The sequence below is a fragment of the Poecilia formosa genome, unplaced genomic scaffold (assembly GCF_000485575.1).
Source record: "Poecilia formosa unplaced genomic scaffold, Poecilia_formosa-5.1.2 Scaffold157, whole genome shotgun sequence".
Classification (NCBI taxonomy): Eukaryota; Metazoa; Chordata; class Actinopteri; order Cyprinodontiformes; family Poeciliidae; genus Poecilia; species Poecilia formosa.
In genome coordinates, this window is record NW_006800096.1 from 701,763 (window position 1) to 715,528 (window position 13,766).

General features: G+C 39.4%; 1 protein-coding gene across 21 annotated transcripts in view; it reads left to right on the plus strand.

Moving 5' to 3' along the window:
- Positions 1-13,766, plus strand: part of LOC103146369 (adhesion G protein-coupled receptor L3) — a 277,143-nt gene that overhangs the window by 73,005 nt on the left and 190,372 nt on the right. The gene's annotated exons all lie outside the window — the stretch shown is intronic.

Consider the following 13,766-nt stretch of genomic DNA (forward strand, 5'->3'; position numbering starts at 1 on the left):
TTCCAATGTCAGTTTGATACAGAAATGAAATGAGGAAAATGAAAAGAGAAAGGAAAGAAGGGTGGAAAATCCCCTTTCCAGCCGAGCTTTTGCCACCTCTCCGGAGGTGGCTGACAGCTCTCTCCCCCAGAAATGTAGTCAATATCGTTCTATTTTAAAGAGGTTTTGATCAAAGAGGATCATCGGCGGTGCAAAAAAGAGCCCGCTTTCATATTGGCGCAGGTGCCAAAATGATTTGGATGTGGTCGAACTGTTTTGACACTTACACGAGTTTAAAGGGACTGTGAAGGCAGAAGAGAATTCATGGCCTCAACTTTTTTGCATACGTCTTCAGAGCAAAATGCCCATTTTGTCCTTTTGGCTCAAACATCAATGGATCTCTTGACTCTCAGCTGACAGTCTACCATTAACCACAAGTAGGAAATAAGAGCGATGGCACATTTTGATAAGATAGTCTGTCTGATCTTCTGATTCCTGCCCTCTTCAAAGCAGGCATGGGCTGGTTTTCTTCAGCAGGACAGACCAGGCAGTAGCTCAGTGTAGCCCCACCCCCACCTGTTGGTGTATTCTACCAGTCAGATGACTGAAAGAAAATTAATACTCATGCTGCTTTGTAGCGTTAAATAAATACACGTCTATGATAGAAACTGGGGTGCTTTCATTCAAACTGTTACAATCTCATACAAGTCCTTGTCAAGCTGATCTTAACTGACTCAAATTATATTTGGTTTCTAAAATAATCCAAGAAGTTAGAAAAATTTACATTGTAACAATCTTTCTGTGAATTACTCTTAAATAATAACACAATGTAAGAGGATCCGTATAGATTTGCTTGGATGGATCTATGAGGCCAGAAATGGATCATTGAGTCTTCAAATATTTTCTAAACAGAACTAAATGGGTAAGAAAAATCATCCCTTTAGCATGAATAATTCGGTACGATGTCTCTTATAGACCTTACGTCTACAAGATGTCTCTTGCAGACATTGCCTTTGGCTGCACCAGCCAAGGGCGATGTCTTAGGCTGAAGTAAATACAACTTGCTCCCAAAGACTGCATTGACACATTTAATATTGATCAGGCAAAAAGCCATGAACTGGGGAGTTGAACGTCAACAGAAGGAGCCTCATTAACAGAATTAAGCACAAAGCGGCTGTACAACGTCGCTGCATATCTGGTTGCTCAAACTCTAGAAAGTTAAAGTAATTACCGACTCCTTCGCTCTCGTCTTTTTCTGCGGGAAACGGATTGAATCGCGTTTGGGGCCGTGGCATAAGTAGACGAAAAACATGACACCAGGGTGCAATTAAGGCTCGTAGCTGGATCACCAAGTCCAGATGGGCCTGTGCCACGTCACTTAAATCATGTTTTGCACAGACAAAGCGAGGAGGACACACACACTTTAAGGAACCACCTGTGTAAGTATTTGTTGAGAAATTAAACCGTGTATGTAAACACTCAGTATTGAAGTTCATGGATGCTGCCAACAGACACAAAATCTTTATTTTTATACATATACGAACGAGCTAGACCCTTACATATTTGTTCTCGTGTTTTCTCTCTATTCTTTTTAATGCAGGGCTGAATCTGAGATAATGCACAGAGTAATTTTGCTGCTTTTGGGTGGAAATGTCTAATGTATATAGCACACATACTGTATAGGTTCTTAGTTGTGCCCATGGTGAATAAGTTGGAGGATGTTTTATGGAGTGAACAAGTGTCTTTTATACGGGTCACGGGTTTAAACAGGTGAAACTATTACTGGTAATTACTGGAAGAAAAGATTGAAAATGTAATGCATTTTCAAGTCTTTGCCTATAGAACGTTCTTCATCAAGATCCTTAACTGTCCAGTTGACGTATACACTTTTTTTTGTTGAGTCGCACCATTCACAGCGTTTCAAGTTGGTTTACAATCTGTTCCTGGACTTTGACATTTGCAAACTACCCTCTAACCTCAATGTGGCTGCCTCACCCCAGGAGAACTCCACTTTTAGATTTCAAGAGGTCGCACGCTGAGTCCAGCCCAAACACATTGTAGCGTTCAGCCAAGAGGCACAGAGTAAGGTCACCCGTATGTGGGTTTCCATGTGTTCACGCGGTTACCCGAAGAGTGTTTTGAGAGCATATAAAACACAAAGACCTCGCTCAGGTCACCAAGTGTCCTCTCCGCTCCGTGTGCCGGCTGCTCTCCTGAAATGACGGCTGAAGAATCCGACTACTTTACCTCCCCTCATCTTCACGCAGTGCACGGGTAGAGCAAACCGTCGATGGCATCAGCAGTGCAGATTTTGTTCTCCTCTCTTTGAGCTCCCAAATCACTTCATTGAATCCCTTGTGCTTGCAGATTTGTGCCTTCACACAAAGTCTTTTAATGGCTTAATTAGAATTAGTCAGCATCTAGTGAAATTAAACTGGTACGTCCTAAATGGGTTCTTTTGTAAGTTGTGCAGCGTCTGAGTTCATGCTGCTCACTCAATTACACAAGAACTCCATTAGTTTGAGTGAGAGTTTATGCAACGCCCAGGCACTTTTTTTTTTTTTTACCACAAGCAGAGTAATGTATAAAATATAGGAGGAAGTGAATGTAGAGTAGCTGGTGCGCACTGGGAGTTGGGTGGGGGGGGGAAGGCATCTGAAGAGGAGGTAGAAGAAGAAATACATTCTTTAAAATTCAGTCGACATTTAGATTGAAGTTGATGTAATCCAGGTGATGCCGCCGAGTTCCCCGAGAACAGCCGCGATGAGTTTGACATGAGAGCCGTTTGCTTGCGGCAAGAGAGGAGACTGTTGCTCCTTTTTTGTCTGGAGACATACCTGGTGAGGATGTTTGCCCAGACCAATCAGGCTTTCATCAAACTCCATTCTCTGCTAGTCTGAGTCAGACTTTCAATCCTCCACTCCCAGAGAGCAGCTCTCTACCCCCCCAGCTGTCCCCCTCCTACCAAGTGCCTTGCACTTTTTTTTTTTTATGTTCAGCTTGGGTAAGCAAAAAGTCTCCCAATCATAATAACGCATTATGTCTCAGCATATTGTGATAAGTTGAGCTTAGAGAGGTAGACCTCTATTTCTCTTCAAAGGATTTATTCTAGAAGAGTATGGAAATGTTTCCCGTCTGTCTGGGTTTCCTTTTTGCGGAGCTTTTTTTTTTTTTTAAAAAGCCAGTTCTTGAAGGTACCATCAGGCATTTGCAAGTTTGTTCTTGCTGTCTAATCGATCACTCCAAAGCCAGGTCACTGGGGTCCTGACAAGAGGAGCTCTCTCGCATTTCAGGCAGCGCTTTCTGAAAGCTGCCAGAGGACACACAAAAAAACCCGAACCAACAAAGAAATTTGCCGTTATGACCGTTGACCTTTTGTGTCAGCGATGTTTGGATGTGTGTTTACCCTTAAACATCAGGTGAACAATAAAGTCTGGTTCAGCAGGGTAATTGTCCTATTGTTGGGCAAAATGAGACAAATATGGAGAGGCAGGGATGTTTGTTTTGGGTTTTCCTGCATTCCCTAAATGTTTCACTTTTGTCAACCTGCTTTTGAATTAGTGCTTTTAAAAAATACGTTTATAATGGCCTGCAAATCCACACTTTCAAGAATAAATCCTGCAGACAATTCACTCATCAGCCACTTTACTAGGTATGTTTTGCTAGTATTTGTTTAGGCCCTCCTTTCCCTTCAAAACTGCCTTAGTTTAGAGATTAAACAAAAACACATTCCTTAAAGATTTCAGGTCCATGTAAAAGTCAGATTTATTAGCCGTGACGGGAACCTCTCGTTACATTTATTGAATTGAGATCTGGCGTAATGTGAACTCACTGTTATGTTCAAGAAGCCAATTTGAGGGAGTTGAAATAAATATTAATAATTGATGAATAAACAAGATTTATGACAAGGTGCTTTAGTGGATAACAGAACATAAGTACTGCGTACTCATTAATAGTTGGACATGTATTCCCTTTAAACCAGAGAGATGTTGCACATATTAGGATTATAAGTTTCTGAAATACTCAAACCAGATAGTCTTGGACCAGCTTACTATCAAACTCGCTTCCTTTCTTATTTTGATGACATGTAAATCTGATTATGCCATCCTTAGTAATTAGTAGAAAAGCTCTTACTGACAACTCAATTTTTGCATAATTGCCAATCTGAGTCGGAACAACAAATCATTCGAAGAGAAAGTTTGTTAAAGATCACATCACAAAGTCACATAGTTTTTATATTCCAGGGTCAAGACAGTTTATTGCTGCATTGATTTCTACCTCACACTGTTGTATTGATATGTGCGCATAGAGGAAAGTCACTCACCTTCCACTTAATGAAAGGCAGAGCGAGTTTGCCAAAATTGTTTGTCTTTTTTTTTCTTTCTTTTCAGTAAAAGTTGCTTGGGTTTGCAATAAGTCTGGTAGACATATGACATAATCAATATGTACGTTTACAAATGATTTTTTAACATCATGAATCGAGCAGCCAACTCGTCATACTAAGGAGTCTTGCATCAGCATTTGTGCTCTGATTTGGTACCGTTTGTGGCTAATGTTAGCGTTATGATACAGTTTGCAAATTAAAACTAATAAGAAGTTTAAAGAGTGCATTCACTTTGGTTTAGTTCTTAAATGTTGCTTTTACAGCTGTTTCTCTGCCTATATAAACAAATCCTTCCCAGAAACTGACCTCTACGTATAACTTATAAATTCAGAGGCCACATATGTAGGCATGTATATAAACACACATGCCTTCTGTTTAAACCTTTTGGATTTCTCTGTTTCTGGACCCCCCCCTCCCCACCTTTCCTCCTTTCGGCCCCCCGCCCCCCCCTTTTTTTTTTTTCTTCTGCCCTCTGTCTAATTGAGTCGTGAGTGGATTCCAGGTGGAACCCATTTGAATTCCCTGTGGTCCTGACCACTGTGGTTGCCCGTGACACAGTCATGCCTCTCATTTCCAGACCATTTACATCATACTCTTGCCACTTATGTTACAATCATTACGCCACCTTGAAGCGCGCGTTGCAATTTCTGGTCAACAGCGCTAGCGCCGCCGACACGACGGGACGGGATGGATGGATGGGGAAGCGGGATTAACATTGAAATCAAGTCTGCATTGAGTGCATGCAGCATGATACATAATTTAGTTGTCGAAAATGTGCATCGCATTTGCGGAGTCGGGAATGCTCTGCAAGTCATGTTTTAAGATTTCATTATATTCCGTGCACTCGGCTCAGCATCAGATAATGATATTGAAATGCATGCACCAGTGGGATCTGCGTTATTGACATTGGAATTTGCCGTACCCCCGATCCGGAGGGTGAGCTGAAATTGCTGTTGTTGTCTCTGCGTGTCTGCGGATGTCTCTCTGTGTGTGTCGTGATTTTCGCCCCATTCTTAAATCTGGCGGGGAATGAAGTGTCTGTTGTGGAATTATGCAAATGGAGTTAGTTGAAACATGAAACGGGAGGAAATGGAGATCTGTAAAAAAAAAAAACAAATGCAAAAAAAAATAAAAAATAATAATAATAATAAATGGAGGATTTTATGAACAGATGTTCACCAGATTAGAAAAATAGGTTGGTTTGGCTTCGTTTCCCACATTGAAATGTGTGAGTTTGTGATGTATCATTTATGTTGGCAGGATGGCTCTTAGTCAAAATGCTTTGGCTCGGCTTATTGTGAATTCAGAAGGCCTTATTGTGTTCCGAGTCTTTTTTTTTTTTTTGCAAGTTCTCATAGGTTTACAATGTGATTTTTCAGAAACTAGATTTTATAATCTAAAATGTTACATGACCAAATGTTGGTATTTGACATGAGTCAAATTTCCCATGCCAACAAAATTGCCTGAAAGAGAGAACAAAGCAGCCGCTCGGTGAGATTTTTCTTCCAGGAAGTGTCTCCTGATGAGGAAATCTTCATTTTGCTAACTAGTTATACAGGTAAATTGTTCATCTGTTTGTAGTAAAGAAGAGTAACTATGACCCGTGTGCTTTTGTAAACGGCATTCTCTATCTGGCTACAAATGTTGATTTACTCAATTGTTGCCACGGGTGAATTTGCCTATGCCCCAAATTATTTCAGTTTCATTTCTTTCTTTTTTTAAAAATGAGTTTTTTTTGGAATGACAGGAAAGCGGGTTGTGAGAGATGGGAAAGAGGTGTGGCAAAGCCCAACGGGCCGAGACTTGAACCCGTGACGTCCACGACGAGGTCAGCTTTACTCCTGCACCACCACCGCACCCTCAGTTTCATTTTTTTTTTTTTTTAGAAACATTTAGATGCCGGGAATAAGTTTTTAGTACATTTATACATTTAAAATCCATAAAAATTGAAAATGAATAAATACAGTTTTTGCTTTCTTTGATACTTTAACAAAAATATATATATATTTTTTCAGCAATACAGTAATCCATAAACTAGTATAACACACTGCCTTTTAGCTGTCATTCAAGACCAATGCTGGAATTACTGTGATTTGCTATGTTGCCAGGCCACTTGTCCTTGCTACATGAATGATTGGAAACAGGTAAGGTTGCCAAAGAAAGCACCTCACCTGAGCTTCTACATCAGTGTCTGAACTGTACCCAATAAAGTAGCAATTAATGACCATAATCTTGTCTTGCTATACTTTACACCCTCATTTATGTCTTTTTTTATTTTTTTATTTTTTTGGCTGTTTTTTTAATTTTTTTTAATTTTTCCTTTTCTGCCTCTTGCCTCATTTCTCTTCTGCCCTGTTCATTTGTCTGAGATCCATTAGGGGAAGATATGTTGAGAGAGAAGGGCAGAAAGGATAGGAAGAAGGAAGATGTGGGGAAATGGATAATGGCTGAGCTTTGCATCACAATGGAGAACTATCTCAGGGCAGATTTGCTCTGCCTTAAAGCGATGCATCCATCTGTATTCATTCACTCGCCCGTTTGTGTGCTCGGTCCTGTGTGCTTTAATTTGTCTCCCTTGTGGGGAATGCAACCCATCCCCATTGTGTGCATGTGCAATGTTAAATATTTGGGATGCTAATTTGCTTTATTTGCTTTGCATCTTGGTTTCTTATTGGGTGCGCAGAGTAATTCCCACTAATGAATTGTGCTTCCGTTGTCTAGAAGTTGGGGAAATGTGATTTGTGTGTGTCAGGAGGGGTACACACCGCCTTTGTGTGCATTGAGGGGAGCGTGTACGGCCCCATTATTTAACCCGAGCCATCAGTCACACTCAACAAGCCTATCATATTGGACCATTCAGAGACTGCGCAGGCAGAAGTTAGTGCTATTATCTGCCTGTCACCGGCTAGCTGTGTTGAGGTCCCTGGTGGAAAACCAATTGTATGAGTGAATGCCTTCCTGCTCTTGTTGTGAAGCTCCAGGGATGAGCATGGCGCGTTAGGAAAAAAAAAGCACTCTCCATCCACCTTTCGGCTCTCCACATATTTCCCTCTGAATTAGAAAGGGATGATTACGGAATTAAATGTTTAATATTATGTGATTGACCACTTAATCTTTAAATGATCAGCAAGCTTTGGGAGCTCAGCGATCGAGAGAAAAGATGGCCCGGGTTATAATCGTCTTGGCTCATCTCCTAAGATTTCTGTGCTGGTGCTCATCAATCATCACGTATGCAGACTGTGTGCTCGGATTAATATTCATTTCATGAGAGACACTTCATTTGCATGAACACACTGTCTGCCTCATGAAAAATCGTCCAGCCCTTTCCTGCTGTTGTGATAAGCATCTGGACATAAACCAGCTGAATATCCGAGATGCAGCACTTAACCCGGCAACGCATCCCCTTTTCATTACACAGTGATACGTAGGAGGGCTTCAAGCAGGCGTAACAGCATACTTGCTGTGCTCCTAATCAGACAACACCGGAGATCAAGTTTTACTTTGTTGCAGGGGAGTCGTACAGGTTGCCTCTGCTTTCATGAAAATCCTCTTCAGGTCAGGAAGTAACAGATGGAGAAACGTCTGTGAGTGTTGATGTGAATGTGAAAGCAGACAGGGTGGATGTAAGGGACTTTATACATAACTTACAATTTATTTTAAATTGACAGGCACCTTTAGGATGTTTTTTATTTTTTATTTTTATAAATCATGCATTATATTACATTTTGGAAAAAGGTGCCCTTTTCTGTAAAATACCAGTCTGAGCAGAACGAGTAGACCAAACTGTTGAAAGTAGCAGCGATTTTCAAAACATTCAAGAAATACAAGTAAGGGATAGCGAAAGGCAGAATGAAAACTGGAGGAGAAATTTGCTGATGTGTAAAGTTTCATGTTGTAATGAAATCAGTTTAAAATGCCTCCTAATATTCGCTATTTTAGATGTCGTATTTGGTATGTAAAATTTATATTGTATGCAGTAGTGATGCCAGCATTATACAACTGAGGATTTGTCTAAACCCCAGTGCTGCATCCAGACAAAAAAGAGCCAAATTAATATTGTATAAATTGAAATGGCACAGAAATTGCAAGCTGGAGTCTAACAAAAGTTTGGAAAAATCTGAACAAATTCACACTATGAATATCTGCATAATTAATACATTGCGTTCAACAGTCGAAAGGAGGAACAGTGGCTCACATGTCAAACTGGTGGTTGTGTGTTCAAACATGTAAAACATGTAAAGAAAAGATGCAAAACTGGCACACTGAATTTGACTCATGACTGTCAAGTACATAGATGTTTGAGAGGGAATCAAATAGTGACGTAGGGTATTGTAGTGAAAAAGTAAAACGGGGCTGAAATTATACAAAATGACAAAAAGAGCCGTAGAAAGTCATGCAGGTTCAGAGGCATCACGTTTCCTGCGTTTGCTGGTGTTGATGTTCGTCTTCTCTCTTTGTGATATTTTACTTTTTTTTTATTTTTTTTATTCTGTTCAGGTGTTTTGTCATTGTCAGAGGAGTCACACAGCGGGTCTGATCACGAGATAACACATTTTAGTCTCACTCGGTTGGAACAGCGTGAGCTGACGTCGGGGCTGGTCGCGGTGTTCAGCCGCAAATCGGCAAATAAAAAGCGACTTTGCATGCTCACCACACCGGATTAACATCTATGTGTTAAATGCTCAAAGCTGATAACAATTTACATATATTTTTTATTTATTTATTTATTTATTTTTATTGCCATTTCTTTCTAATCGTTTATAAAACTGCTTCCTACCGCCTGACTGCTTATCTCTCAAACTCATAATTTCATTGAAACAACATATTACCCCCTCATCAACCGCTGCTCTCTCAGTGTCTATATCATCCAGCTCCTTTAGATAAAAAGTCACTTAATTAGAACCGTCATGTTTCATCTCGGCCCCTTTGGCACATTGGGAAAATAACACAAACAACACGGCTGATTAGGAAGAAGTTTCTCTTAAGGAACATCGAGGCAGTAACGAAGTCTCCTTGATGTGGCAGAGAACAGACGCTGCAGTTTGTCGCTAGGTCTGCTAAACGTTGGCCGGCTTATCTAGGGGAGTTATCCTAAATACCCTCTCAGAACGAGTACCCTTGAAACGTCAGCACCGTAATGTATCACAAGGCTCCTTCTGGAGTACAAGACAAGCTGGCAATACCAGACCACTGCTTTTTTTTTCATCTTTTCCCCAGTTTCATTTATTTATTTTGTTAGGTTTTTTTTTTTTAAAGACTTTCCAAGCTTTTTTCCTAGATTTTATTATGCAATCTTTTGGTGCTTCATTGCCGTTTGTGGGGAAGAATCAGGGATGGGTGGCTAATTAACTACTCTGATATGGGTTATTTGTTAGATAATTTCTTGAGCAACACCTGGTCAGGTAGCTGGTGCCTGATCAGTTGTGCTTTGAGACAGACCACAGAACATGTTTCCAAGCTTGATTCTGCCATGGAGAGACGGTTTTTTATCGCCCCTGTTCCACTAGAAATCATCATTAGTTAACCTGTTGATTTGGTCGTTAAAAAAAATTAGAAGGTCCTTGATTTTTGACAGTTTTTATTTAATGTGGAGAGTATTACCCCCCAAAATCCAGAATAAATACATAATATAAACGGAGGTGCTCTAGTAAAAGTAAACTATGAAGAGAAATGGTACAGAAACCCATTGACTGGCACCTACTAAAGTCTAGCTCTCTTTTTTTTTTTTTTTTGAAGCCTGAACAAAAACAAATAACAGAATTGTTCTGTAGATTTATTTTTAAATAACTGTTTTTTTTCTTTAACTTTTGACATCTCACTGAGACTAAGGAGTGTTGTTTTTAGTGTAACCTAGCAGTGTTTGTGCCTGGATTGGGAAACTATTGGATCTTTCATTTTCACACCAACTGGCCATTGGCCAGGTCAAGATAAGATAAAAATCGTCCAATTCAATTTCAGTGTATCTCTTTCTACAAATTGGTTTGTCACCAAGTTGAACTTGACTTAGAACTTGGTGGAGAAATCTTTCTTTGCAAGGACAGTGGAACAGTGATGCATTCTGAGGTTTGTTACCCGGTTTACAGACGGCTCTAAGCACTGGTGACTCGAAGCTCCACCTACCTTGAGGGATTTTCTTTAAAACCACAGCCTAAAGACTGGCTTGGCAACTCCAGGCCCTTCTGTGTTTTTTTCTTCTTCTTTAGAAACTCTGGTTGTCTTGAACAAAGTCATGTTGGAAGATCCACTTAAAACCCATCTCCAGTCTTCTTGCATAGGAAAAGAGGGTTACATTTAAGGTTTTATCCTACATGGCCCAATGCAGTAAAGGCATTCTGAACCCTTAGCAGAAAAACAGTTATAAAATATCATGGTCCAGTCTGTACTTGAAGACTGGAACATAATATTGCCATTATGTTAAGTTGTATCACCATATCCCTCCACGGTGATACAATAAACTTGTTACAAGTTATCACAACCAAATATTATGCAAAGATTATGCACTTGATGCCAAAGAGCTTCATTTTGGTCTCAGCTGACCACCGAAGTTTCTCCCAAACTTCTGAGTCATTTAAATGTTGCAAACTTAGGTATTAAATTGTGGCTTTTACTATCTTAAGCAGCTCTAAAAAAAATGATGATTAGAAAAGCTGTGCCTTATGCATGGCTGAGGAAAGGAGAATCTGTAAATGATTGACTGGTCTGTATGCTATATGGACACATCGCTGTGTGGGAGCCAGAATTCAGACTGGGCTTATATACTTGTTTCCCTCAGTCATTCAAATCAATTTTTATTTTTATGTGAGGGATTGTGGTTGATATTTGGTTGTTCTGTCTCTAAATATTGATAATATAGCACCATTAAAAATGAAAGACTTTTATGTTTTTACAAAAAAACAAACAGAAAAAAGATCAAGCTTATATCCCCTCGCTGTTGTAGTATCTGTAGTTTTGTAAATCATGATACCGTTGACATTGAATCTTCTTATTGGAATGTGTACTTTTATATAACTATTTCTGAAGGAAGATTTGTTTTCCCCCCTCTTTGTCAGGGGACTCACAAGATCTAATTTGCTGTCAAGTCTAATTTTGCTCTTACGCAGCTGTCAAGAAATTGGTGCTTGCTTGTAAGAAAATGGCTTTGATCAAAATTTCTCTTCCCCATTGCTGTTCTTAACACCGTGCATGTTAACTGTATATTAAATGCCGGCTTAGACCAGTAGTTGAAGGTCTAAGGCCTGTTTTTCACTCAAACATCTGTTAAGATCAAGTTGATTAATTACATCGGTTTCTAACCTCCTGATATTGTCCAAATGGTGACTTGACATAGCGAGTCCTGATTGGCTCTGCATCTGATTACTCTAATCTAGGATTGTTTTTGTTTTTTCTTCTTTTTTTTTTTTTGCAATGGGATTAAGAGATGGTGCGTGACACGGTGAACACGTCGGCTTGCCAGAAAGGAGGACTAAATTAAGATGGATTTGAAAGTCGGATAAAAAGCAATGCTCTTCCTTAACATATTTTGTTCACATAACTTAAAGTGTTTGGTCACCATTGATCCGTCCCAGTGCAATGTCCCTCGACACACTTGTTAAGGTTTTTGGCCTTTTCGCTCGTTAAATGCAGAATGGGTTTCCTAATGTGCTGCAATAATGCTTTTGTTGGCCGGAATCATCTTGCTGAGATTACATGTATGCAGCAGATTATGGCTGATCGGGGATAATAGAAGAGTGTGGACGGTCTGATCATCAAGGCTGACTTAACCTTATTATAATGAAACGCATTTATGGAGAGTATCTCGACTCTAATCAGAATACAGGAAGCTCATCCACCTTTATACCATGTTTTTTTTTTTTTTTTCTAATTATATACATCCCTTTTTCCCTCTCAGCTGCAGTGTTGCACGCTTTCACGCGTCACTTTTTTTAAATTTTTTTAATATTAATACTTCTGAGGTGTTAATCTAACACGGTCACAAGTTAACACCATGCAAATTAGGTGCAATGTTTGCAGCTCATTTTAAGTTGAATAGCATTAGTGTATACTGGCTGTTTTATCCGGTATGAGGAGTTTATTGGCGGAGCCGCCAGTTGAGTGTAAAACGGAGCAATCACCGGTGTGAATCACAGGGTTGGGAAGATGAGTTTTTTTACTTTGTCACGAGAAGGCTGTGGCCTCCTAACCAAAGGTAAAATAACAGTTGGTGGTTAAACTGTGACATTGAGACAAATAAATGTCTTGTTCTTTGCCCTCAAGCAACTTTTAATGTCAAAGATGCCCTTAATAAATACATAAAGCAATTTCATATAACTATCTGTGAGAAAACGCTATCCAAATCCACTTTTTTCCATGAGGAAAACCAGCAGATCCTTTTGTCGAATCCTGAAATGAGTGCTTAAAAATGATCCATCATTCCATTATTTGAGTGGGTGTTAGCTTTTGAATGGTTTTGTGTTATTTTACATCAGACATAAAACTAACAACATTTTGGAGAAAAAAAAAAACATACATTATGTTGACAGTCAGACACAGCACTGGTAGTGTGATGGTTTGAGGCTCCTAACTTCCTCAGGACTTTGTCATTCAGTTTAAAAACATTTGAGTCGCGCAGCAGAACGATAATCCAAAGAGCACGAGCAACTTCACCTCTTTATGCCTCAAAACAGACACTAAAGGTTTAAGAGTGACCTAATCAAAGTAATAGCTTAATCTGGAGTTAAATCCATTTGAGATGCTGAGGTATTACTTAAAAACAAAAGAAAACAACTGCTCTGTGTACTTATGAAAACAATTTTCAAAGAAAAGTAAACCAAAATATCCCTCCACTGTGTTACAAAAGACTTTACAAGTTATGACAACCAAAGGTTGCATAACCAGTTATTAGGATTATAGAGCTTTTTTTTGTTTTGTTTGTTTGAACAATTTTATTTTTTTTGTCATGTAAAATAAAATTATCCTTTGGAAATTGCATTTTGTTGAATTTCCTCAGATTATCTTTGTCTGACATTCAATTTTGTTTTGTGTTCTGAAACATTGCAGTGTGACAAAAAAATGATTGAAAAAAAAAAACCTTTTGCATGGAACGGTATGTTTAAAACAGGAGAAAAAGAAGATTATCCTTTCACTATAGTGCATGTCTGCATGATGCAGATCTATTTGCTGGAGAAAAAAAAAAAAAAAAGCACAAACACGCTCCACCCACCTCTCTTCAATTGTGCCGGTGTAATTTGCACTGTGGATAAATTAGCTGCTCAGAGTAAATCTGGTCAGCTGTTGTGTTTGTTGGAATGTAAAAGCGAAGCCCCGAGAGCACAGTAGTTTTGCAAAGAAAAAAAAAAAAAAAAAAAAAACACCCAGAGGGGCAAAACCTCAGACGGGGCGGTTATGGGCTAATGCCCACAGGAAA